This window comes from Pimephales promelas, chromosome 8, assembly GCF_988280905.1.
Source record: "Pimephales promelas chromosome 8, fPimPro1.hap1.1, whole genome shotgun sequence".
Classification (NCBI taxonomy): domain Eukaryota; kingdom Metazoa; phylum Chordata; class Actinopteri; order Cypriniformes; family Leuciscidae; genus Pimephales; species Pimephales promelas.
This window is the reverse complement of record NC_142776.1, coordinates 2594890-2622362: the sequence shown is the minus strand read 5'-3', so window position 1 is coordinate 2622362 and position 27473 is coordinate 2594890. Positions and strand designations below refer to the sequence as shown.

Sequence of the window (27473 nt, the reverse complement as noted above, 5' to 3'; positions counted from 1 at the left end):
CTTACGAGGTAAGCATTGTATCACGTCTTGCTTTCCTTGGGAATCGAACCCATGACATTGTCACTAGTCATGTGCTTTAGTGTCTGAGCTACACTCTTAGAAAAAATAGTTCTATATATGTACACTGTTAGACCTTACCAGGTTTTTTACAGTAAAATACTTGCAACACTGTTGCCAGTAATTTACTGTAAAAATGCACTAAAACTAATAAGTTGTATTTTTTAGTTAACTTGAGTTTTAGTGCAGTTTTACAGTAAATTACTGGCAACAGTGTTGCCAGTATTTTACTGTAAAAAACCTGGTAAGGTCTAACAGTGTAGCATAGGGTTCTTTACTCAACTCCAAAGGACATTTTATGCTAAAAAAAGGTTCAATAATGACAAGAAAGAACACTTTTGGCACAAGGGTTCTTTAAAGGCTATTATTCATTCATATATTACATTATTCTGCAACATTTTAGTTGTTATTAAATTATTATTTATTAAACTGTTGTAGTAGCTTAATATCACATTTAATCAGATTTTTGGAGGATATAAACTGAAATGGCACTCTTCGTGTGATATTGATTAATTACATTTTTTAACCACCATATCTTGAATTTTGTGATCATTCACATGCATTGCATTTTAGGGGTTCCAAATATGTAGCGCTTTAGAACCTTTTAAGGTTCTATATAGAACCTTTCCTTCTAAGAGTGAATACAGGAACATTTCACATCATGTTTTAAGTGTGGCTTAACTATATTTAAGTGGCTTAAATACTTTGTGGGCACCCAGAGAGAGAGAGGGGGGGGAATGTAAGAGAAATAAGACGGACATTAATTATCCTGATGATTGAACATGAAGCTTCCCATCAGCTCATGAAATGACGGATCCTGTGGATCCTCTCCACTCAAACAGCTGTGGGATTGACAGCTGGATTTCAGGATGTGTGATTGACATGTTGTGTCTCTTTTCTACAGATTAATTATAGACTATGCTGAGTGTCACGCCATCCTGGTGCCCAAATCCTCACATCACCCCATAAATGAAATCAACTCTGTCATCTCACATGAAATTGCCATTGGAGGGCATAAACTAACTACTACTGTAGCACTCTGTGATTATTTAATAGCTGATGTCTGGGAATCACTGTTCCTTCACGGCAATAGGAGTCCCAAAGCGTTTAATCTCCTCTGGTCGTCTTTGTCATTGAAAAATGACTGTCCTCGCGATGCTGTTTCATGCACTTAAAGCTACAGTACAGCGTGTCATTTTGCAGTAGCAGCACGGATTCACACAAATAATAAACAATTTACAAAAGGAATTTCCAAAACATGTTGACATTGCTGATTGTGAAAGATACACAAATAGTGAGTGAAATGCCTTATGCTAGATAACACCGCAAATTTAACGTTATATGGTAGTTCAATGTCAAGATGATAACAGTAGCCTATTATTGTAACGTTACAGTGGGAGTTTCCACGAGTTTCCAGCATGTTGTGTGATGCTTTCTCCGGTGTGTGTGTGTAAAGTCTCAGTGTGGCCGTGTACCGTGAGTGATCACTCTTGTGTTCTTGTAAAAAATGGTTGCAAACTGAAACATCACCAATAGAGGCAGCTAAAAAAAATACATATATCACCTTTAAAGTTGATATTTATATTAAAGATTTGGTCAAATTTGGTCTAATAAAAATCTAGTCAATCGTTCTCTGAGATTTGTTTTCATGATAATCAAATGTAAAGAGTTTTATCTCTAAAAACTGTTATAACGCTACGATATGGGGCATAGAATAAGTAAAAAGAAATCACTAGTTTATACCACTAACAAGGCTCAAAATAGCCCCACACTAACACAGTAACATAATGAGGGTCCATACATGCAAAACGAAGCATTGAGAACTTTGTAAGTGTACAGACCGTTTAATTAGAAGATACTTTATAAAGACATCCCACTTCGTGTATACAAACAGGAGCCATCTTTGAAAACATTCACGACAAGTCAAACCACAAATGCAGAAGTTCGCTTAACTTCATAGAGTTCAGATTATTCAGCACGACGTTCGTGGTTTGACTTATCAAGACTGTTTTCCAAAGATGGCGCCGCCTGTATACACAAAGTGGACTGTCTTTAAAAAGTATCTTCTTATTAAATGGTCTGTACACTTACAAAGTTCAACTTCTCAATGCTTCGGTTTTGCATGTATGGACCCTCCTTATGTTACTGTGTTAGTGTGGGGCTATTTTGAGCCTTGTTATTGGTATTAACTAGTAATTTCTTTTGACTTATTCTATGCCCCCATATACTAGCGTTAACAATAGGGTTGGGTATCGTTTGAATTTGAACGATTCTGATTCCGATTCCTTGTTTCGATTCCGGTTCCTAAGGATTCTCAATTCCGATTCTTTTAAGAGGCAGGGTCAAAAAAGTTTAGCTAACCTTGCTAACCAACGGTCTTTCTGAAGGAAATACTCCTTCTGTCACAAATACTCCTTTTGTCACAAATTTTGCATTTTGCCGAGATTTCGTTATTTTTAGAAAAGTGAAGCCACACTTTGGACCGCTGACGTAAGCTACTCATGTTCGACTCGCGCGGTTATGCCAACACTTCCGGTAGACGCTTCTTCGTTGGTGTTGTTCAGCGGTTTCTTCTTCCGCTCGGCGGACTGTGAATATTGAAACTAGGAATCGAAATTTTAACTTTTGAACGATTCCGGGAAAAAAGAAAAGTTAGTCCCGGTTCCAATCGATACTCGATTCTCGATACCCAACCCTAGTTAACAATTTTTAGAGATAAAACTCTTTACATTCGATTATCATGAAAACAAATCTCAGAGAACGCTTGACTAGGTACCGATGTTTTATTAGACGCCGGAGTTCTCCGTTAACTGGTTTTAATCAAGTCAAATATTTTATTTAATAAAACTTAAGTGGCTACCTCAGGTCACACCAAAAAAGTTTTTTTTTAAATGTCATATACAGTAAATGTATCTCATGTGTTTACATGTGAGGACAATGAGCATTAGTGTGTTCATGAGTCATTTGTAACCTATTGCTGGCGATAACATCAAACTGTGGCCATTTTCTCTCCTGTCAGACTCTCACTAATGCATCATTTCCCTCAGACTTTTCTTCCAGAGCTATTTTCTGTTTGCTCTTAGCAGCTCAGAAATAGGTTCTGCCTCACTGACTTAGTTAATAATCATAATTATCTGCACGTCTCGTTTCTCCTCGCTCGTTCGCTCTCGCCAGTGCTCCCTCGGCCGATCGGGTTTCTGACGTCATGTCGTGTGGCCGAGCACTGGGAGTTTCTCTTTCGCCCTCTATCCAAACTGGTGCATGATAGAAAAAAGATATCAAACTGGTTAATTTTTAATCTCTTGAATGCAAAGCCGTGTAGCGCAGGGCTGCGCACTAATGGCCCCGGATTGGATAACTCGTGCAAGGCTCTGGAGATAACAGAGATCCTTTACTGCTGGATGATGGGTATGATTACAGGTCAAAAGAAAACAAGCTTCTGTCAAGCTCCACATACTGTCTGTCTGCAGTCCAAACGCATGAACATGCTGTCTGACTCGACACATGACAGCTGTCTGCATTTCTGTGAGAGAAGAAACCCATAGCAAAATGTCAGGACAAATATAAAGAAGTGTAAGGGATGTTTCACACAGAACGCAAGTCACAGTCAGTTGAAAAAAGGCATCTAGACACACGTTTTTAAAAAGTTACAAGGCTGTGACGCGAGCATTAAAAGTGTCCGTCTATTGCGTGATTGCATTGGAAATCAATAGAAAAGTTACACAGTGGAATGGAAACACAAATGCTTTTGCCATCAATCAAACCATTTAAAGATTTTGGTCTCAAATTATGCATTTTTATTGACAAAAAACATTGCTATGCTAACAAACAAGTAGATAATATTAAATATTATCCATGTGTGTGTCAAAAATAAATGCTTTTGCACATTTATATGTATGTAAGTATGTATATGTTTGTGTTTTTGGTATGTGCAAAAGATTTTATTAATAAATCATAATCTCTGTGTAGTTAATTCCCATCAACTGCCAAAATGTCAGTGAAATAATGTAATTTAATCAGTTAATTAGCTTTGTTGTTATTATTTTTAGTATAGACCATGTGTATGATAAGCATGAAAAATTCAGTTCCTGTGAAACATGGCACAACATGATTAGCCTATATAATAAACGTATGATAATTCCAGCTCCAGACATCAAGGAAAAAATCAACAAAAATTGTAATATAGTATGTCAAAAAGATGAATGATTAATGTTACATGAATAACATGAATTTAGAGTAAGTGCATTGAAATTACTTACTGTTTGAACACAGATTCCCGTGGCAAGATATTTTTTTAAATTATCCAAACCTCATAATGTATTAATTTCACATTAAAGTTGCAGTAGGAATAATATAATAAGTTAATTTTGGGGGAAAAAGCCAGCTATTGTCACAAGGACTGAGTTGTAAAAGCACACACGAACACGACATAAGCTTGAATAAATCCAAACAGAGACAGCGGCTTTCATCACAGGAATAAATGAGACCCGACCACATAGACACAGCTCTCTTAAATACAAATATTTGTACAAACAAGGCTAATTAAAAACACACACCTGAACTAAATGGGAACTAATCATAAACCATGACAACTAACTCAACGGTGGAAAACGTGCACACTGAAAACAAAGTCCAAACTCACTGACAGCTATATTTGTTGTTAGTATTTTGCGTCACGATTCTGCTTTCGTAAGACTCAAGGATACAGTATAAATGAATTAAATCAAAATGGGTGGTTTTTACTTTGTTAATTTTCATTTAATATCACCAATCCATCTTTTTCAACCATTTTCCTCCAACTGCTTATTAGACTTTTCACGATGCAATCAATTCCTGAAGGAATTCCTGTCTCACACGGTAATATTTTCAAAGAAACTTTCACCTTTTCAATGTGCAAATGGTTTGTATTGAGAGAGATAAAAAAAGAGCAAGCATATTTCTCTTGTCCTCAATGTGAATGTGCATGCAACACACATACCATGGTCTCAAAATTGCTGACTTTATCAATTCATTTCTGCAGTGGAAAAATAGCTATGATGATAAAAGCTCCCGCTGTCTGAATCAGACAGGTGTAGCCTATTCAACACAGATGCAGGGAGAGATTGTTTTTGTAATGTTACAGTTCTCCTAAGATTGAAAGCTAGTGCTCTGAGTGAAAGCCTGCTATTTACCTCCATCCGGCACTGTCGACACACACGTTAATGAACACACGCAGCTCTACGTCCACTCACTCATCCACAGAGATCAGCATGCGGCGACACACACGTCTGCCAGCAAGTCTCACATTACACTTATTTGCAAGGTTTCGCCTCTCTCCTCACAAACAAATTTGGCTTGTCGAATAACAATGTCAGTAAGGCCAAGACTCCCTGCTGTGTGAACGTCTTTATCAGGAGTAAACAGCTCAAGATTGTTAGTGATGTCGTCTGAGTCGGATTTTTAATAGAAAATCCACTTAAATATTAATCAATTATCAAAAGATTTCAATCATCATGATTAATCTAATTAGATAAGCAATGTGAATTTAATATCTAGTGGAGATTTAAATGCAATACATATACTATTACATATATTTTACAAATGCTTTGTGCATTAAACATTAAATTAAATAATATTTTAAAATAATATTTTAAAACTTGTTTTAACTTAAAAATTAAGGCAGCACAAATACTTACTTTAGGTTGAAATTTTTTTTTTACAGTATATACACACACATAATCTTACACTCCCTGGCCACTTTATTAGGTGCACCTGTTCAACTGTTCGATAACTCATGTATCTAATCAGCCAATACTGGGCAGCAACTCAATGCACGTGGTCAAGACAAACTGCTCAAGTTCAATCTGAGCATCAGAATGAGGAAGAAAGTGGATTTGAGTGACTTTAAATGTGAAAACCCTGCTTTAAAAATTTCGGAAACTGCTGATCTATTGGGATTTACACACACAATCATCTCTAGGGTTTACAGAGAATGGTCCGAAAAATAGAAATTATCCAGTGAGCGTCAGTTCTGTGAGTGAAAACGCCTTGATGATCAGAGGAGAATGACCAGACATGACCAGACTGGTTCAGCGAATACACTCTTAGAAGAAATGGTTCTATTTAGAACCATTTTTTTTTGGTAAAATGTTCTATTGGCCAAGTATGGAACACCAGGGTTCTATATAGAACCCAGAGGAACCCTTTTTTTAATATTGTATAGAACCTTTTAGGGGTTCCAAATACGTAGCGCTGATAGAACCTTTAAAGGTTCTATATAGAACCTTTTCTTCTAAGAGTGTAATATTATTATTATTAATAATATCATTACTATTTAACCTACTAATTGCATTTAAATCAACATATCAAAATAAAAATAATGCGTGTGTTGAGTATTATAAATGTAAGGACCTGTGCAAGTATGTTGGCCATGAATTGTAGATCTGTCACCTTGTCAAAGAGCCTTCCCAGAGTATTTGGATGTTGTGTTCTTAGTAACGTCAGATCCAAATAAAAGCATTCAAATGTGTGTGTTGTTATTAAACGTATTCAAGTTACACACACACTAAGATGATATAACTTGTATTGCGATAACCTAAATGAAGCAGGCAAGGTCACAAGCCCACAATCATTTACTTGAGTCACTGCTTTCACAATCTCCACAGTGGCAATGCTGAGACAGGAGCTGGACAACCGTCCCCTACGAGCCCAGAGCCTCACACACAGATGGCCCCCCCCCCAGGACACTGCCTCCAATGGGATGTGCACTGGGCGAGAGGAGGGAAAAAAACGCTAATATTAGACTTACTTGAGCGTTTCTGAAGGCACCGGCACTAACAGATGGCCACAGAGCTCTGACTCACGGCATGAACACAGAGCGATGGCGCAAGTCTCTTTAAGATGATTCCTGGAGCCGTGAGATATCTCAATGGAGCATGTCCAGCGAGCGAAGCGTGCTCAAAGTCCCCACCAAAGTCTCTCCTGTAACAGAAACCATATCAACTATTCACATTTTTCATGCCATTATGCCAAAATGTTTGTATGGAAACATGTCGCACATAATGAGTGCCAACATGTCTAATCTGCATGCATTCTCTGCTCGGCTCTCATTAAACCATTTCTTTTTAAATAACAAAAGTGTTTCGTATATGTTTTCACATAAACATACATAAAATAAAACATATTATTTGAAATAAAATGAACAAACTGAAAACGCATTTTATTTAAGCTAGTTGCAGAGGAAACCTTTCAGTTAATGTACTAAAATAACTCAAACTGAAACAAAAAGGTATAATATACTTTAAAATCGACCTTAAAAAAAATCACTATATAACGGAAAATATAAAAACAGATTCGAAATATTAATATAAACTATAATAGTATCTTATTGCTACTAAAATAACACTGTTGGACTGCTGCCGTTGATAATAATGGCCTCCGTGTCAAGAGAATGTATTCATTTTCGATGTTCACATTCATACTGCCAGAATAAACGTTCATATTATTCAAATAGAAACCCTGATTTTAGCTCAATCATATCTTCATTGCTAGCTGATCCCATCTCCACAGAATAATTGGACAATCTTCATCTAAAAGCCTCGTCTAGTGGCCGGCATTATCAAAATGACAAAAGGAATATTGGAATATGCCACTCTCTGAAGAATCACTGCCGTCTCCCAGTATGTCCATTAGCCAAAAACATGCTGCTTTATACTGCAAAAATCATCTCTCTCTCTCTCTCTCTGTTCTACTTTGACCGTGACATGTACAGGACAACCGAATAATGTCCAGATATCTTAAATTCATAACATTGTTGCTGCAGCCGTAGGCAATGACATTTCAAGGTTTTGCTCTTGTATGTGTGTTTTGATAAAGAGAAAAGAGATACAACAGATCCACAGTATTTACTCTGTCTTAGCACTGAGAATTCTTCCCAAAACGCCATCAAAATGTGCAAACGAGAAACGTTAACTTTATTAAAGGAGTAGTTAACTTTTTAAAAAAAACTTTTGCTGATAGTCTTTCCATGTCTTTCTTTCTTCAGTCGAAAAGAAATTAAGGTTTTTGATGAAAACAATCCAGGATTTTCTCCATATAATGGACTTCAATGGGAACCAAACAGTTCAAGGTCCAAATGAGAGTTTCAGTGCAGCTTCAAAGGGCTTTAAACGACACCAGATGATGAATAAGGGTCTTATCTAGCGAAACGATCGCTCATTTAAAAAATAAATAACAAAGTTTAAGTTTTATGAGCTCAAATGCTCGCCTTGCTCTGTTCTGTGATGAGCGTTCGTGACTCTCCTGTTCGAACTCGTTCATCAAAATGAACAAATCTTTTTTTGAGTCATGACTCGAAGGGTCCTAAATAAGACCCTGGTTTCGTTTAAAGCACTTTGAAGCTGCACTGAAACTCTCATTTGGACCTTGAACCGTTTGGTTCCCATTGAAGTCCATTGTATGGAGAAAATCCTGGAATGTTTTCATCAAAAACCTTAATTTATTTTCTACTGAAGAAAGAAAGATGTGGACATCTTGGATGACATGGGGGTGAGTAAATTATCAGCAAAAGTTTTTTTTTTTTTTTTAAAGTGAACTACTCCTTTAAGTAACTTTACAACTCATTAGAGTATTAGTTTGATGCTCTAATTGTTATGATGTGGATGGCGGATGAACCCAGGCGCAGACAGAATGCAATCACAGATAGTTTATTGTAGACAAAAAGGGGAAAACAAAGCCCACGAGGGGGCAAAACAAGACTCTGACAAGGACTATAAAGACTTACTAGACAAGGTACTGACAAAATACTACTAGATAAACGACTGACACAAGCAATAGAATAACAGGACAAATACTCTAGATAGGTACTCACAAACTTGGCATGGATTAACAATGAACCGACAAAAGACAGCAAACACAAGGGGAATAATATAGGGAGACACTAATGACAAGGACAGGTGAGACTGACTAGACAATAATCACAAGACTAGGATAACAAGGGGGCGGGGTAAGTTAACGAGACAACACGCGCTTGCACACAGAACATGATTCTGTCATGATCCTGCCTCACGACTAGAGAAAAATCAAAGACAAGAAGGCAGAATCATGACAGAACCCCCACCTTAAGGAGCGGCTTCCAGACGCTCCTCAAGGGGACATTAAACACGGGACATGACAGACTGTGACAAAGACACAAACCAACAGTACATGGCAAAAACTAACAAAGGCATACAAAAATACACAACGACAGGGTTGGGGTGAAACATCAAAAACAACATACAAGGCAGAGGAGGTGGAGGAAACACAGAGTCTTTGAGCGACTGTTCAGGGTGGGTGGGCGGGACAGGGGTCCTGGGACCACGGGGAGTGGACTTAGGATGAGAGGACCGAGCGGGCTTGGGAGGAGTGGTGTGGGACAAGGGAAAAACAGTCCGGGGTTGAGCCATGACAGGGGAGACAGGGGAAACAAACGGAAGTCCAGGGACCGTGGGGACAGGGACAAATGGGGAAACAGTCCGGGGCCGGGGTTGAGCGCAGACAGGACTGACCGGGGAAACACACGAGGTCTTGGGAACAGTGGAAGTGACAACAGGGATAGCAACTGGGGGTACAGCGAACGATGGAGACGAAGCAGGACTCATGACGGGGGGTGTGGTAGGAGATCGAAGAGGGAAAACTGGGACAGAGCTCACCGAAGGTGACTCTGATCCCACGATCAACCTCTCCGACTTGGGAGTGGTGTTCTCAGCAGCAGTCTGGGGTACGGCGCTCACTGCAGCTGTCTGGGGACTCTCTATGACAAAGCTCCCGGCGGCTGGCGCGGGAACGGTGTCTTCAGCAGTGGGTTCAGGGACAGCGCTTACAGACACAGTGGGCTCGGGACGAGACAGGACAGGCACTTCGAGGATCTTGATCAGACTGGACAAATAGTCGGACAGGGTCTTGGCAGCCAGAGAGATGGGCATCTCCTGACGAGCAGAAACCGACTGCAGAATCTCTCTTGCGGCTAGATCGGCCGCAACTCTCTCCGCAGTGGGCTCTGGGACGGCGCCTGCTGGAGCGGGCTCTGGGAGAGACAGAAACAGAGGACAAGAGGCTCCCTTCTTCCTCTTCTTCTTCCTGGGTCGTGGAGCAGAGGACATAGCCAGGTTTGTGACCGGTTGGGGAAGCACGGCAGGAAGTGTGGTCTCAGTTGAAGAGGACTCCGAAGTAGACTCCCACGACAGCCGTCTCTCTCGCTTGCCACGGAGACTTGCGGGTGCAGCTGATGCGTCGGGAGCCGAAGTGGAGTGAGCCTGGTTCCCCTGCGTAACCACGGCTAAAATGTGACCCTCCGGGATCACTGGCAGCCTAGCAGGTGGTGACAAGGTGGTGGAAGCCGGCGGATCCTCCTGGGAGAAATGATCCCAGAGTCGGGCCCAATTCTTCAGAATCCACTCACCCTCGGGTGGGACAGGACCGTTGATTCTCTCTCCGTCTGTGGGAGCTGACAACCACCACTGATCCGGCTGTGGCCGGAACTGGGAGAACGAACTGTCTGCTGGGTTCTTTGTTGGTCGGTTCATTCTGTTATGATGTGGATGGCGGATGAACCCAGGCGCAGACAGAATGCAATCACAGATAGTTTATTGTAGACAAAAAGGGGAAAACAAAGCCCACGAGGGGGCAAAACAAGACTCTGACAAGGACTATAAAGACTTACTAGACAAGGTACTGACAAAATACTACTAGATAAACGACTGACACAAGCAATAGAATAACAGGACAAATACTCTAGATAGGTACTCACAAACTTGGCATGGATTAACAATGAACCGACAAAAGACAGCAAACACAAGGGGAATAATATAGGGAGACACTAATGACAAGGACAGGTGAGACTGACTAGACAATAATCACAAGACTAGGATAACAAGGGGGCGGGGTAAGTTAACGAGACAACACGCGCTTGCACACAGAACATGATTCTGTCATGATCCTGCCTCACGACTAGAGAAAAATCAAAGACAAGAAGGCAGAATCATGACACTAATGAGAGTTAGTTGACATGTTATTGCAAAGTTACCCATAGTTAGTAGAATGTCTAGTAGAAAGTGGACTATTGAAATAAAATGTAACCTCTATATTGCTTATATTGTACAGTACAGAGGACCAAACCTGCAAAATAAATAAATACATAAAATGAAAAAAATAAATAAAAAAAAATAATCAAATAAAATTAATATATGAAGAGTTCAGATGCAAAAGCCTCTAAGTGCCATTTGAAATTTTCTTCTAGAATGATCATTTTTATCAAGCTTGTTTAAGTTCAGTAATTTCACTTAAATGACAATGAAGATTACCTATTAATTGCCATTTAAGTAAAATAACTGAACTTAAATATACAAGCTTGATAAAAATGATCATTCTAGAAGAAAATTTCAAATGGCACTTAGAGGCTTTTGCATCTGAACTCTTCATATATATATATATATGAATAATAATATAAATATATAAATATATAGGCGGGATATATAAAAATAAAAATAAATAAATAAATAAAATAAAAACATTTATGAAGACATTAGAATTAAATTTTTTACCAAGAGGACAATGAAACGGATAGGAGAAACCTCAAAACATAAGACCCAAAATAACAGAGACCGAGGAGTAGGGTCCGATATTTTTGCTAGGACTAACAAGCAACCACATAGCAAAGCCTTAGCAACCCCTCAAAATGCCCTAGCAACCAATTGTATAAAAACCCCACTTAAAACACCTTTACCAAATACAGCAGCAACCTGGAGACCACCCTTGTATGAGGCAAGCACCACTTCAGAAAAATCTTCAGTAAAAGTGCAATTTTCTGGCTTTCTTACAAACTCTCCCTCACACATCACCAAGAATACAGTGAGAAAATACAAAAACATTTGGAAGAGCTCTGGCCGAAAGTTTTTCAAAAGACATTCGTAATCCACTCAGACAGGTAATAGAGTTACCTGAGCAACTAAAGTGCGGCACAAGCATGCGATTATGATAATGCACATCTCTCCACAGCCTGTCTATTAAAGACATTTAAAGAGAATGTCAAGAGCTTAATGTACTGCACCTGTGACCGCACAAACCTGCCCGGCAACCCTTCACTCCGACCAGCAGATCAACAACGCTCAATGCAAGTGAATAAGTACTTAATAAACTTAAACTTGGTATTTAACATTATTTGTTAAAGGCTGAGAATATTATGCAAGACTACAGGTTATGTGTGTGCAGGACTCGGAGCTTGTGGTTTTCATGTGGGAAGAAGTGGTGTTTTTTCATTCTGTTTATTCAATAATCATGAGCCTCTTAGAACCACAAAGGTTTGCTGTATCGTCATCTTTCTTTCGTTTTCTCTCACATTCAGTAGGATGTAAATCAACTTGCTGTAAGTGCGAACTGCTACCATGAGGCCAATTCACTGGCTTTAAATGTTTTTAAGCATGTCTTATTTTATACAAAAATTGTATTTATGTGCTCATTTGTTCAAAAGTGTGGGGTTGGTTTTGCAAAACAGTCTCTTCTGCTCCCTAAGGCTGCATTTATTAGCTTAAAAAAATACAGGGAAAATCGTGAAATATTATTAACACTAAAAATAACTGTTTTCCATGTGAACATATTTTAAAGTGTAATTTATTCCTGTGATCAAAGCTGAATTTTCAGCATCATTACTCCAGTCTTCAGAGTCAGAGTCAGACAAGACAGGGAATAACACTTCATTATTAATGGTTTTCTGAAATCAGACATCCTTGACGATGTATGTGGCCGTAAAAAAACGACCTTCGAAACGAAACACGCTAGCATTGTGGCGATGAGTTCTGCATGAAAGTAAACCACCCACTAAGCAAAATGATGTCCAAAAGATATCTTTTCAACGTCTTTGTCACAAAAGTCAGACGTTGAAAAGACGTCCACTGAGGGGCCAGAATGAAACGGTGATGGATCCTTCGTACAAGGTTAAAAACTAGTTCAAATGTGGCCATTTTCAACATTATTTATGTTCTCATTTAGACAATTTATAAAATTTCTGGACCAAATAAATACTCTCAGGATGCATTAAATTAAAACTCATGTTTATTTCAATGTCATTGTTGAAATGGTGATATTTGTTTCATTGTATGTCACCATTGTGGTGATCAGTATTTGCTTTAGTTGGGCTCTTGGTCGCAGTATTTCTTACTTTAGCTTTAGCTGAGAGTGTTTATTTGGTCCAGAAAGAGTGTAAATTGTCTAAATGAGACCATAAGTTCACAATGTCCACATCTGAACTAGTTTTTAAACTTGAACGAAGGTTCGACGTGTAGAACACATCACAAAAAGACGTCATAAAAATTTTCATTCTGGCCCCAGTTGACGTCTTTTCAAAGTCTTTTGGACATAATTTTGCTTAGTGGGCACCAATATTTTTTCCAGAAATAGAATAGAATGAGGGATTGTAGAATCCCACAAATACTTTGATTTTCAGACCATTTTTAATTACATATCTGGGAAATTAATTGCACCATCTGCGAGAGACGAAACTCGTCGGTCTGCAGGGAAACGCATCGATCAGTTCAGTGCGTGGGTTACGATGCTTTCAGTGTGATGTCTCTACAAGTGAAATGCAATATTCAATGAAAAAGAGTAAAGTGGGATGTATTTTATCCATCAAGAATTGAACTGATTTCTGGTTGAATAATAAGAGGGTCGGATGACATGAGCTGAAACACGAGGCAAAACAAGTTACATTTTGATGACGGCTAAACGTAAAGCAAAATGTTGATTCTGCAGACGGGCAGATAGCGGATATAACAAAGGATTACATCAAATAGCAATGAGGCAAAGCAATTAATCTGAGTGCAGACGCACGAACAAATAAACTGTCTTTTCACTTAGCGAATTAGCGAGGTGTTAATTACTTTGGCAGTTTCTCAGCACTGGCAGCAAATGCACTATAACATCACCCGCGTATTTGTAAGAACAGGACAAATGAGCGGTACCAACTCATTACTCATCATCATCATCACCGTGGTGTTGCGTAAAGTCTGTTAATGTAATATATTTACGTAATTAAAATATTGAGAGACATCTTGCTTGGCCGAGAAAACCCTTAAATAAATAAGCCACATATGGTGTGTTAAGTCAGCGAATGCCACAAACACACACTGATGAGTTATTCCATCTGCCTGTCATAGCTAAAACACATCTCTGGCAATGCCTCTGTCTCTGTCTATGGACGAGTCAAGGCCATCGCTGGACAGAACGAAGCATAATGAGAAGTAAGAGACTGTCAGGGGTCAAACACGATTAAAAACTCTGTGCACTCAAGTGTGATTTGAATAAGGGAATTCGTTTTTTTAAACCGCAAAGATGAGACCTTTAAAATGAGGCGACGACACGATGTAGGTTCATGAATATTTAATGAGAGAGTTTGCAAAGAAGGCTGGGAGGAGATCAATTAAAGAGATCTCATATGCTTTTTTTACGTGTTCATCTTTCTTTAGTGTGTAATGTTACAAAAGCTAAGTTACAAAGACCCTCCAGCAGGAGTTCTTCTCTATATCAGTGTCAGTGTTTCTGAACTCCCTGAAACGCCTCCATCTTCCGGAAACGAACACGTCACAATATTACTCATTTAAATAATTTATATGCAGAATAAAGGGGCGGGGCCTGGTTGAGTTAGTTAGTAGTGTGTTGAAACAAGAGCGGGACATTTCCCAAACACACTCGAAGCAATCGACCAATCACAACACACTGATCCAGCTGACCAATCAGAGCACAGTGTGCTTTTCAGGAGGAGGGGCTTCATAGAGACAGGAAGTGAACAGAGCGTTACTGACAGACTAGGAAGTGAGGAGCCGCAACAATGGAGAATGGGGGAAAATAATGCGTTTTTTTTTTTATATTCAAGTATTAAAGTCTGGTCCAAAAACAACACCAAGGGTTTGTAAAACGGTATAATATGTACAGTATTGCATGCCTATAAATATGTCATGCTCTGGTGCAATTTGTGGGTGAAAAGCAAAAGAAAACGTCATGTCATGTCACAACGGTCATATCTATTAAAGTAACCAGTGTAGAGAATATTGTGACAAAATATTGTTATCATTTTACTCACCCTTAAAGGAGAAGTTCACTTTAAAAAAAAAAAAAACTTTTGCTGATAATTTACTCACCACCAATGTCATCCAAGATGTCTGTCATTTTTTTCTTCAGTCGTAAAGAAATTAAGGTTTTTGATGAAAACATTCCAGCATTTTTCTCCATATAATGGACTTCAATGGGAACCAAATGGTTCATGGTCCAAAAGATAGTTTCAGTGCAAACTGTTCAAAGGGCTTTAAATGATTACAGATGATGAATAAGGGTCTTATCAAGCAAAATGATCGTTAATTAAAAAAAAATAACAAAGTTATAAAAATAACGAGTTGACTCGGGAAAAGATTCGTTCATTTGATGAAAGAGTTTGAACAGGAGAGTCACGACCGCGCATCTCAGAACAGAGCAAGGCGACCATTTGTGCTTATAAAACTTAAACTTTGTTATTTATTTATTAAATGAGCGATCGTTTCGCTTGATAAGACCCTTATTCATCGTCTGGAATCATTTAAAGCCCTTTGAACAGTTTGCAGTCTGCACTGAAACTGTCTTTTGGACCGTGAACCGTTTGGACCCCATTGAAGTCCATTATATGGATAAAAATCCTGGAATGTTTTCATCAAAAACCTTAATTTCTTTTCGACTGAAGAAAGAAAGACATGGACATCTTGGATGACATGGGGGTGAGTAAATTATCAGCAAAAGTATTTTTTAAAAGTGAACTACTCCTTTAAGTTGTATTATATCCATTCGATGAAAGTCAATCTGGTTCAAAATTGTTCAGAAAATCTTGTTTTTTTTGCACTTTGTAGAAGAAAGTTAGTTTGTAAAGACAGGAACGTTAGCAAACAATGACATCATTTTCTTTTTTGGAAACTTTTGAAAAACTATATTCTTTTCCTAAGTAGTTTACCTTTTTCCTCTTAGCAGATGAATAATTGTTATGCATTTTCTGCGCAAATTTGTGGTAAAACCTGTAAAACAAAATCAAATTAGTCATTGAATAAATGCACATTGAAATCTGTTGAAGTTTCTGCCGACGAACAGAAGCCACATGGACCTGATGTGACAAAGGATTATTTTTAAAAAGCAATGAGACAAAGTCTTTTCTCTGAATTAGTGAGGTTTTAATTACTTTCTCAGCACTGGTAGCACATAGTGTGGCAATTGTTTTTGTAGGAACAGTGCGAAAAATATATCTCTCAATTATTGTTGAGAAGTCAAATTCAATTTAACAAATTGCTCTCAATCAAATGTTGAATCTGTTGAAAAAAATGTTTTTGCAAACGAACAAACTGTCACCCTTTATAGCTTCAATGTTGGCGGCTACTTTTTGTAAATAACTTTTAGTGTAGTACACTGCTTTTTCATATGGCTTTTTTCAGCTTTTAACTTGACAGGGTACCATTTACCGTAGTTTTACAAACACCGCAAATAAGACTGCAACTCTGTCTACTGATATGAAAGAGCTTTGCCTTCTGGACCAGATGAGGAAATGAAAGGCCGACCGTAGAAAAAAATACACTCCACATGCTGGCTGTTCAATTGAAAGACATCAGGTGGACTTCGTGACAGTTTTGATACACCAGCATTATTTGAGCTAAACCAAACTGCACAATCATGTTTTTTAGATGCTTTTAGCTCTGATTTTAATTATGTTAACTAAACAGAAGATGCCCTTAACTGCACGCACGCACAAACACACACACACTGACTGATACCTTGCTAACTGAATCCCTTCCTGGTTTGTTTAGATCCGGATCATTAACCAGATTCCCACTGGGAAAGACTAAAAGCCCCGTCTTCATCTGCCTGGACTGCCGTGACCTTGCCATCTTATTAAAATTCGAAAAATAAAGTAATAACGATCGTCTTCCCTCTCAGTGGGAAATGGTAAATTTGTTTGTTATGATTTTCACATATAACGAATATCTTCAGTTCACCCATTTAGTTTTATTTACTCGGAACATTTAACCAAAGTAATATTATTACAATAGATAACACACACACACACACACACACGCCATGAACACAAGTCATCAGAGAACAGAAGACTGATGGGTATTAATACCAGAACACCCAGAGAGGAGGAGATGAGAGAATTATTTCACTCCAAACATCATTTACATATAATAGCTGTTTAAAACCATACAATATGTCATGAAATACAAAAACCCACACAGATTGATATTAGGGTTATTATGGGTAATGAAAGTAAAATGATGACAGAGACTGTTGATTTCTGTAAACAGAAAAAAATGAATAATAATTAATGCAAATAAATAAAATTACACTAAAAATGTTCTAAATCCTTAAGTAATTGACAATAACCATAGCAGACTGAATATAGTTAATTGCCATTTTTTATGAATTTGGTAAAAAAAAAAAAAGGGCAATTATAATTAGGTTTAGTCAGCTTTAGTTATAGTTAATGAAATGTCTCTTTTTTTACAAACACGCAGGCATATCAAAAAACAGCCATCTGTTGTTATGAAAACGTTGTTGCCGTAAGCAACCTAATTTAAAAAAATCAATTGTCAGATTTTTTTTTTTTAATTTCCATCTGAACTCAAATTGGCACCATTGTTGCTTTTCTGTGTTGTTTTATCCCTTTGCATTTTTACTTGTTATAGAAAATACATACAAAATGAGGGTTTAAAAAAATCCGTAAAGTATTTAATAAAATCTTGATTCTCAGGTTCATCGCCTCGTTCTTTGTTCTTTTATCTTTTACACATTTGTACTTGTTCTAGGAAAATGGGTTTAATTGGGCCAAAATTGTATGGTTTATCACCTCCTTTCACAGACCATTTTAAAATAGAAAAAAGCAGACTTCATTTTTAAGAGTTCAAGAGTGTCCCAGCAATTAAAATTCCAAAGAAAATACCAAAAAAGATTTTAAAGTAGTCTATATTTAAAAAAAAATGCTTGTTTATCTTTTCAAGCTGTTTGAAAGTTCAACTGATCCAGTTTCCAAATAAATGGACTCACAGCTGCAGCTTTTCAGCGCATCTATGGACACGATGTACTGTATGAATTGTTGTATTTATCACTCTGTTAGAAGCAAACTGCACGAGCGTGGCAAGGTGACCCCGTAGAAAAATATGGCCAGACGCTGCCAAGACTTCCCGGGGAGTTATTTGTCATCCACGAGTCTGCTGTGCGGAGTTACAAAGCTACAGCCGCCAGTTGATCAGCTCACACACATCCACACACCAACGCAGGTGGGCGAACGTACACAAACACACACATTTTTGGCTCGGCAGCTTGTCTGAGCTGTCTGAGCATTGCATCGTTCTATACATCTGTCTGCGCAAGAGTTCGTCGAGTGCCCTTGATGTGCGTGTGCTTATGCACAAATACTGCATATGAGAAAAGCAACAATATATTCACAACTTAAAATGATTTCAAAGCACCTGACTTCACCCTAAAACATGAGCCAATCTTTCACAATTTAAACCTATGACCTTCAAGCACTGGTTGCTTGCTGGTGTATTGAGATAATGCATCCAGAGTTGGAGATTTTCTGCAGACGGAATGATGGATCGATCTGGATGCCGGCTGGTTGAGCTTGATTAATAATTCAGCCACAGGGGTAAGAGTGGAAAAGAGTCCCGACCCACTATTATGGATGAGGAAATGACAACACGTTTGTCAATCAACACCCACATTCATATCTCAATTGTTTCTCCTATACTGAGATTAGATGGAGAGAATATGGAAGGTATTTTCTTGATTCTTCTGCAATGCTAGAAGACGACCACAGTAATCTCACGCGTCTCCGCTCAAGTTTCTGAAGAGATCTCTGCAATGTCTCAAACTGCGTTCAGGTTTGCCAAGAACACTGCAATCAAAAGGCAGAGATCTCCATTAATGAAATATGAGTAAAGTGAAGTGGATTGAAGTAAAGTAAAGTGAATTGAAGTAAAGGGAAAGTGGACTGAAGTAAAGTGGATTAAAGTAAAGTGGATTCAAATAAAGGTAAAGTGGATGGAAGTAAAGTGGATTCAAGTAAAGGTGAAGAGGATTGAAGTAAATGTGAAGTGGATTGAAGTAAAGTGGATTGAAGTAAAGGTGAAGAGGATTGAAGTAAAGTGGATTGAAGTAAAGTGAAGTGGGTTAAAGTAAAGGTGAAGTGGATTGAAGTAAAGTGAATTGAAGTAAAGAAAAGTGGATTTAAGTAAAGTGGATTTAAGTAATGTGAAGTGGATTGAAGGAAAGTGAAGTGGATGGAAGTAAAGTGGATTGAAGTAAAGGTGAAGAGGATTGAAGTAAAGGTGAAGTGGATTGAAGTAAAGGTGAAGTGGATTGAAGTAAAGGTGAAGAGGATTGAAGTAAAGGTGAAGAGGATTGAAGTAAAGTGGATTGAAGTCAAGTAAAGTGGATTGAAGTGAAGAGGATTGAAGTAAAGTGAAGTGGATTAAAGTAAAGGTGAAGTGGATTGAAGTAAAGTGAATTGAAGTAAAGAAAAGTGGATTTAAGTAAAGTGGATTTAAGTAATGTGAAGTGGATTGAAGTAAAGTGAAGTGGATTGAAGTGAAGTGGATTGAAGTAAAGTGGATTGAAGTAAAGTGGATTGAAGTAAAGTAAAGTGGATTGAAGTAAAGTAAAGTGGATTGAAGTGAAGTGGATTGAAGTAAAGTGAAGTGGATTGAAGTAAAGTAAAGTGGATTGAAGTAAAGTTCATTGAAGTAAAGGTGAAGTGGATTGAAGTAAAGTGAATTGAAGTGAAGTAAAGTGGATTGAAGTGAAGTGGATTGAAGTAAAGTGGATTGAAGTAAAGTGAATTGAAGTAAAGTGGATTGAAGTGAAGTGGATTGAAGTAAAGTTAATGTGGATTGAAGTAAAGTGGATTGAAGTAAAGTGAAATGGATTGAAGTAAAGTGAAATGGATTGAAGCAAAGTACAGTACAGTTAAGTGAAGTAAAGTAAAGTGAAAAATATTATAATATGGTAACACACTTGGAATTCTGTAATATTAAATACTGAAATTAAGATTAAGATCGATAAATGCTTTAGAAGTATTTTTCAATAAGACAAACCTTGGATATAATAAAGGAGAACCAGTGAATAAAATAACTAGCCTAGGAAACTAGAATTAAACACAATACAAGTCCTTAAACACAAAACACAATGTTAATCGTAACTAATATATTATATTATATACACAGTTTGTTTATACTGTATAAACTGATAAACCTGTAATTGCTGCTTTGATAATGAACTATATTATGCATAAGAACACATGGGTTACTGCTGTAAACTCTCGATTCAAACAGTACAAGAAATATGCACATGGGTCTCCTAAAAACTGCACCAAGACAACGGAGTCATCGAGCCGAACCAGGAGCACACAGAGCTGTCATATAAAGCTGCCACGCTGTGTGTGTGTGTGTGTGTGTGTGTGTGTGTGTCGCTCGATCCGGTGGCTTTCAGGAGCACAGACAGAGCTCATCTGAGCTGTGTCTGGTGGTCAGAATTAGACTCTCTCTAGCGACGCAGGTCCGTTCAATATCCAACTCATCCTCTACGCTCGGGGTTCTGCCTTTCATACGCCTGAAAAATGATCTGTCAAAATGTGCTTCAGAGTTACACACAGCCCCCCTCCTCCCATTCACTTAGGGGACCGCAGAGAGATCACTTACCCTTTCCTCCAGCTCTCGCTCACACAATAACACTCACAAAGGAGGCTTTCTGTCATTGGCATCCAGTAAAAGATGCACACAACTAAACAATTCCAACTTTTTTTACAGCTTAAAATCTAAAATTAGATTAAGAACGCAATGTTTTCCAAGTAATTCGCCCAAGTTAAACGAACCCAAATAAAGGGATCGTTAGAGGCAGAGGTGTAAAGTCCAGGGGTCAGAAAGTAAAAGTCCTGCAATGTGTTTATTCCACCCATGAACTCATCCAGCAGATTTCACTAATTAGTTCTCTTCTCCTGTCTGAGGAACTGTGCTAATTAGCAAACCCAGGTGATTGGAACTAAATACTGAGGAGGACTTTTACTTTCTGAACCTGGACTTTACACCTCTGGTTAGAGTCAACAGACTTAATCACTGCCATTATTGACCCACACAAACCCCGGGCTCGTCCCATCACAGTCAAGCTGTCCATCTGAGGGAAAACCTCAATAGATCAGTTAGAAGGCTTATTGATTCATTTGGAAAAGACAACAAACACTTCAGTTTCTGAAGCACACAATGATCCGTGATCCAAAAAAGAGCAGTGAACGGCTGTTAAATCTCCAAAGGTGCAGCATTTGATGGTGTAAAGTTGAATGTGTTGTCAAGATGAAATCAGCAGGTAATCAGCCATGTCACAAAAATAATGAACTCTAAAAATAATCGAGCGTTTCAAAAAGTGTCACTTGAATTTAATTTCTCAGAAAATGTGTAAAAGAAGTAAATAGCATCACGTGAGAAGACATTTGATATGTTCCTTTAGGGACAGTCTCACTATACTGAGTTCTATTGACACGTATGTGAATGTGGGAGACAGGAAAGACGAGCTCAAGAGAATGAAGACGAGATGAAGACTGAAGAGAGATGAAGACGAGATGAAGACTGAAGAGAGATGAAGATGAGATGAAGACTGAAGACGAGATGAAGATGAGATGAAGACTGAAGAGAGATGAAGACGAGATGAAGACTGAAGAGAGATGAAGATGAGATGAAGACTGAAGACGAGATGAAGATGAGATGAAGACTGAAGAGAGATGAAGACGAGATGAACACTGAAGAGAGATGAAGACTGAAGACGAGATGAAGATGAGATGAAGACTGAAGACGAGATGAAGACTGAAGAGAGATGAAGACAAGATGAAGACTGAAGACGAGATGAAGACGAGATGAAGACTGAAGAGAGATGAAGACGAGATGAAGACTGAAGACGAGATGAAGACTGAAGACGAGATGAAGACGAGATGAAGACTGAAGACGAGATGAAGACGAGATGAAGACTGAAGAGAGATGAAGACGAGATGAAGACTGAAGACGAGATGAAGACTGAAGAGAGATGAAGACGAGATGAAGACTGAAGACGAGATGAAGACTGAAGAGAGATGAAGACGAGATGAACACTGAAGATGAGATGAAGACTGAAGAGAGATGAAGACGAGATGAACACTGAAGACGAGATGAAGACTGAAGACGAGATGAAGACTGAAGAGAGATGAAGACGAGATGAAGACTGAAGACGAGATGAAGACTGAAGAGAGATGAAGACAAGATGAAGACTGAAGACGAGATGAAGACGAGATGAAGACTGAAGAGAGATGAAGACGAGATGAAGACTGAAGACGAGATGAAGACTGAAGAGAGATGAAGACGAGATGAAGACTGAAGACGAGATGAAGACGAGATGAAGACTGAAGACGAGATGAAGACTGAAGACGAGATGAAGATGAGATGAAGACTGAAGACGAGATGAAGACTGAAGACGAGATAAAGACTGAAGACGAGATGAAGACGAGATAAAGACTGAAGACGAGATGAAGACTGAAGACGAGATGAAGATGAGATGAAGATGAGATGAAGTTAAGATCAAGACGAGATGAAAACTAAAGACGAGATGAAGACTGAAGAGGAGATGAAGACTGAAGACGAGATGAAGATGAAGACGAGATGAAGATGAGATGAAGACTGAAGACGAGATGAAAACTGAAGACGAGATGAACACTGAAGACGAGATGAAGATTGAAGACGAGATGAAGATGAGATGAAAACTCAAGACGAGATGAAAACTGAAGACGAGATGAAGACGAGATGAAGATGAGATGAAAACTCAAGACGAGATGAAAACTGAAGACGAGATGAAGACGAGATGAACACTGAAGACGAGACGAAGACGAGATGAACACTGAAGACGAGATGAAGACGAGATGAACACTGAAGACGAGACGAAGACGAGATGAACACTGAAGACGAGATGAAGACGAGATGAACACTGAAGGCGAGATGAAGATGAGATGAAGATGAGATGAAGATGAGATAAACACTGAAGACGAGATGAAGATGAGATGAAGTTGAGATCAAGACGAGATGAAAACTAAAGACGAGATGAAGACTGAAGACGAGATGAAGATGAGATGAAGTTGAGATCAAGACGAGATGAAAACTAAAGACGAGATGAAGACTGAAGACGAGATGAAGATGAGATGAAGACTGAAGAGGGAGCTCAAGTACATGTACACGAGACTTGAAACATCACGCCTAGTTCTCAGAGGCTATTTTTCATGAAACTTCACGTTCTCCGTCACATTTCTTCTAAGTATCGAGTTATTCTCAGATGAATCTCCTGAAAATTCCTTAGGAGAAATAAAATAGGCCCAAATATGAAAACTGTCGGCATACAATAAGAGTATAGAGTGTAAAATAAATGTGGACTGAAGCTCAGATCAATACGAGAAGTTCATACTGACCTTAGTACAATTTCAGACATTATTGAGATCTTCGAGATTTATGAGGTGTTTTGAAGGTTGAAGTTTGGTAATACATCAATATAAATTGACAGAAGGAATCAAGATCATGGGATAACTTCAGGTTTTGAGACCACTTCCAGTCTCAGTCATATCATAGACTCTGTTTACATCAGGATCAGAGAGTTTGACAAGCCTGTTAGAAGTGTGTGTGATGGAAGAGTCACGTTTGATGAAGTCTCAATAGAGCAGATCTGCTAACATGAGGGAATTACTAACACACACACACACACCTGAGCCTCACAATCATGTCTGTTCATAAAAGATAAAAACACAAGAAATGAGCAGCATTGTTAACAAAAATGTGTCGTGGATCAAGGTCAGAATCACGTCTGTGTGTGGAAATAATAAAGCATTCATTTGCAGTCGCACAATAAACTCGCTGCAGCCGCTGGGCAGTTCATTTAGCTATAATGACCGTCTGACTATATGTTTTCACACTTATTACGTGGCTACTTATCATTTAAATAAATAAATATTTTCAAAATGGAAATAAAATATGTTTTTTAGGCTGAAACTATTATATAGAGAGATATATCGATTATTTTGATCATTTATTTTAAATTATTTATTATTTAATGTTTATTTAGTTAATCGTTAAAATTTGAGTTGAGATTTTATTTTATTCCGTTATGCACCGTAAAAAAAAATATGTTCATGATTTTTAATTACCAAATTTAAAAAAAAAACTTGTCAAATCAACTTAAATAATTTATGTGGTTCAGATAACATAATATTATGAGTTTCTGATGATTTAATTAAACTCCTTCATTGCATTAACTCAATTTTTTGTGTATTTGTTTGTGTAATTCATTGTATTAACTCAATTACTTCATTTTTTTAAAGTTAAACCAAAAATATGTTTTAACAGTGTGTGGGAATGCATTTAATTTATATTAAATTAATAAGTTTATTTAATATTTATCTCATTAAGCATAAAACAAATTACTGACCACAAAATATTTTATTTTAAACAGTTAAGTTGATATTGAAGTCTAACCATTTTTTTGTAGTGTAGCTAACTGTATTTACTTAAGAAAGGCGACATTTTTCAAGTAAAGTTAGCAAATAAAATTTGACCGTAAATGCTTTATTCTGCCAACACTGTAAAGTCTTTGAATCATCTTCATTTTCTAAGCAATATAATTGATTAATGCAGTTGTGAATGAATAAATCAGCAGTTAATTAACTGAAAACTTCCATTGATTGACAGTTGAACTTCACAGCTGCAAACACACGCGGCTCTGTTGTATTTGCTCAGTGACAGACCGGAAAGGTCAGTCGTGATCTAGAGGAACGCTGAGGTTTGATCTTATTCTGTTATCGTACACGTTTATGATCCTCTTTCGCTCGGACAGTCAGAACAATAGCACAGCACGTCCAGCTTCAGCGCCTTACACAGATCGACACGCTGCTCTTTTGGCCCGGCCGGACTGGGATTTGTTGACATGGGCTAAGCTGTCTGTTAGCAGTCCGCCCGATGGACAAAGGTTTTCCCTGAATGCCGATGAGAGTGGAGCGGCACGGCAGGTCTTAGCCAAGGATAAGACCTCGGCTTATTGTCTTGGTTCAAGCACCTGCCGGCCTGACCTCCTGGCTTAGACCGGACGCGTCACCCGTCATTAAACAAAGCAATACACTTCAAATCCCATTGGCTGCAATGCTTCTCCAAACTGAAGGATTACCAAGCAGATTTGGCTGTTCCGGGCCCGGCGTGACGCGCTGGTTCCCACGAGGTGCCGCTCAGCAAACATGCAAAGGCCATTTAGCAGCAGAGAGAGAGAGGCTTTCAACACCCGGCTCGTCCCTGACCCGTGGCTAAACTGCCGCGGTTGTTGGTTATCTCAGAACTGCACAGTCAAGAGGAGGAGGACGGATTCTTGTCCGTTTGTTGAACGAGGCCGCGGGGTCTCTGAGGGAAGCCCCCCGTATTAAACGAAGGCATTTGTGCGGCAAAATACTCTCGGATTATTTGTTTGATGTGGAATCATTCAGTCTTTGTTTGTTTGCTGTGATTTCAGTAGAAGACATTTGAGTTTCAATGAGGAAGACAGTAATTCCCTCAATCTCTCTCTCTCTCTCGAAAGTGAGCAGCTTTGAGTTTAAGTCCCAGTTAGTTCACTTTTAAAAAAACTTTTCCTAATAATTTACTCACCCTCATGTCATCCAAGATGTCCATGTCTTTCTTTCTTCAGTCGAAACGAAATTAAGGTTTTTAATGAAAACATTCAAGGATTTTTCTCCATATAATGGACTTCAATGGGGTCCAAACGGTTCAAGATTTAAAAAATAAATAACAAAGTTTAAGTTTTATAAGCCCAAATAGTCGCCTTGCTCTGTTCTGTGATGCGCATTCGTGACTCTCCTGTTCAAACTCGTTCATCAAACAAAGAATCTTTTTTCGAGTCATGACTCATGATTCGAAGGGTCCTAGATAAGACCCTTATTCATCATCAGGTGTTGTTTAAAGCCCTTTGAAGCTGCACTGAAACTCTTATTTGGACCTTGAACCGTTTGGTTCCCAATGAAGTCCATTATATGGAGAAAATCCTGGAATGTTTTCATCAAAAACCTCAATCATCATGGGGGTGAGTAAATTATCAGCAAAAGTTTTTTTTTTTTTAAAGTGAACTACTCCTTTAAAATCAACACAGTTGAATGAATGTGAAGGCTGCGAGTTTCTCCTCATAATGAAGTTCAGAAACAGATATTTGCAATCAGCAAAGGAATGTCTAAGGAATGTGTGTGTGTGTGTGTGTGTGTGTGTGTGTGTGTATCATGTCATATTTTGTTGGAGTAACCAAATCCAACTGAACCTGCATTTATTTGCAATAAAATATTTTTAATGTTTATGATATCAGCTGCTAGTCAGTGTGTCTATAATGTACACAGAAAAAAGAAAAAGAAATTGCTAGTACATTTCACAAATAATTAAAAATTAACAAATACATTTTGAAATAGACAGACTTCTTGGAAAATGTACTCCAATAATCTTTGATTTATTTACAACGTAATGTATTATTTTTTAAAAGCATACTTAATGTATTATTGAATTATTCTATCAAGATTTTAACAATCTTTTTTTAGGTCAATGACATGGCATTATGCCCCCCCCCCCCCCTCCCCATTCAAAATACATAAAAAAATGCATCAATACAATGACTTGAATACACTTGATTTATGTATGTTAAAAAAATATTTGAATTAAAAATGTAAAATTAATTTAGCTATATTTTGGAAAGCACAAAGTAAAAAATGTCTGGTTGGTGTAACCGTCCAGAGATTGTATAAAATAAAATAAAATAAAATAAAATAAAATAAAATAAAATAAAATAAAATAAAATAAAATAAAATAAAATAAAATAAAATAAAATAAAATAAAATAAAATAAAATAAAATAAAATAAAATAAAATAAAATAAAGATTTATATTAAAAAGTAAAATAAAATAAATCATCTTAAGCATAATATTGTTGTTACTTTAAAAAATAGATGTTTGTTGTTTAAAAGATTGCTATTGGAAACACTTTTATCTAATATTTTGGCCTTTTTATGACATGTGAAATTAGGTTGTCAACTATCATGAAGAAAAAAACCTGTAGAAAAAGTGCAATGACAAGAAGTCTCCAAATGAATTTGTCACCGGTGAGATTTATAGACCATCAGAGTGACGAGAGCAAGCTTTCGGTTTGTCATTTCCATCGGGAGCTGCTTTGTTAATTCAAATTGAAAATATGCAAAGCGTGTTCAAAGAGAGACCTCAGGACCGTCTACATCCCTGCATTAGCTCTGCCACTTCGTAGTGTCCCGTGTTCGCTCTAAAGTGTGCACGTGCGACCCTGCACACCAAAATCTACTCTGTGCTTAAG

General features: G+C 37.9%; 1 long non-coding RNA gene across 1 annotated transcript in view; it reads right to left on the bottom strand.

The window, feature by feature from the left end:
* Positions 1-6610: 6610 nt before the first annotated feature.
* Positions 6611-27473, bottom strand: part of LOC148977625 (uncharacterized) — a 117299-nt gene continuing 96436 nt past the window's right edge. Inside the window, exons 3-4 of the long non-coding RNA XR_016169428.1 lie at positions 6900-7017; positions 6611-6803 (exon numbers count right to left, since the gene is read on the bottom strand). This is a non-coding gene — a long non-coding RNA (uncharacterized LOC148977625). The remainder of the gene's footprint in view (positions 6804-6899; positions 7018-27473) is intronic.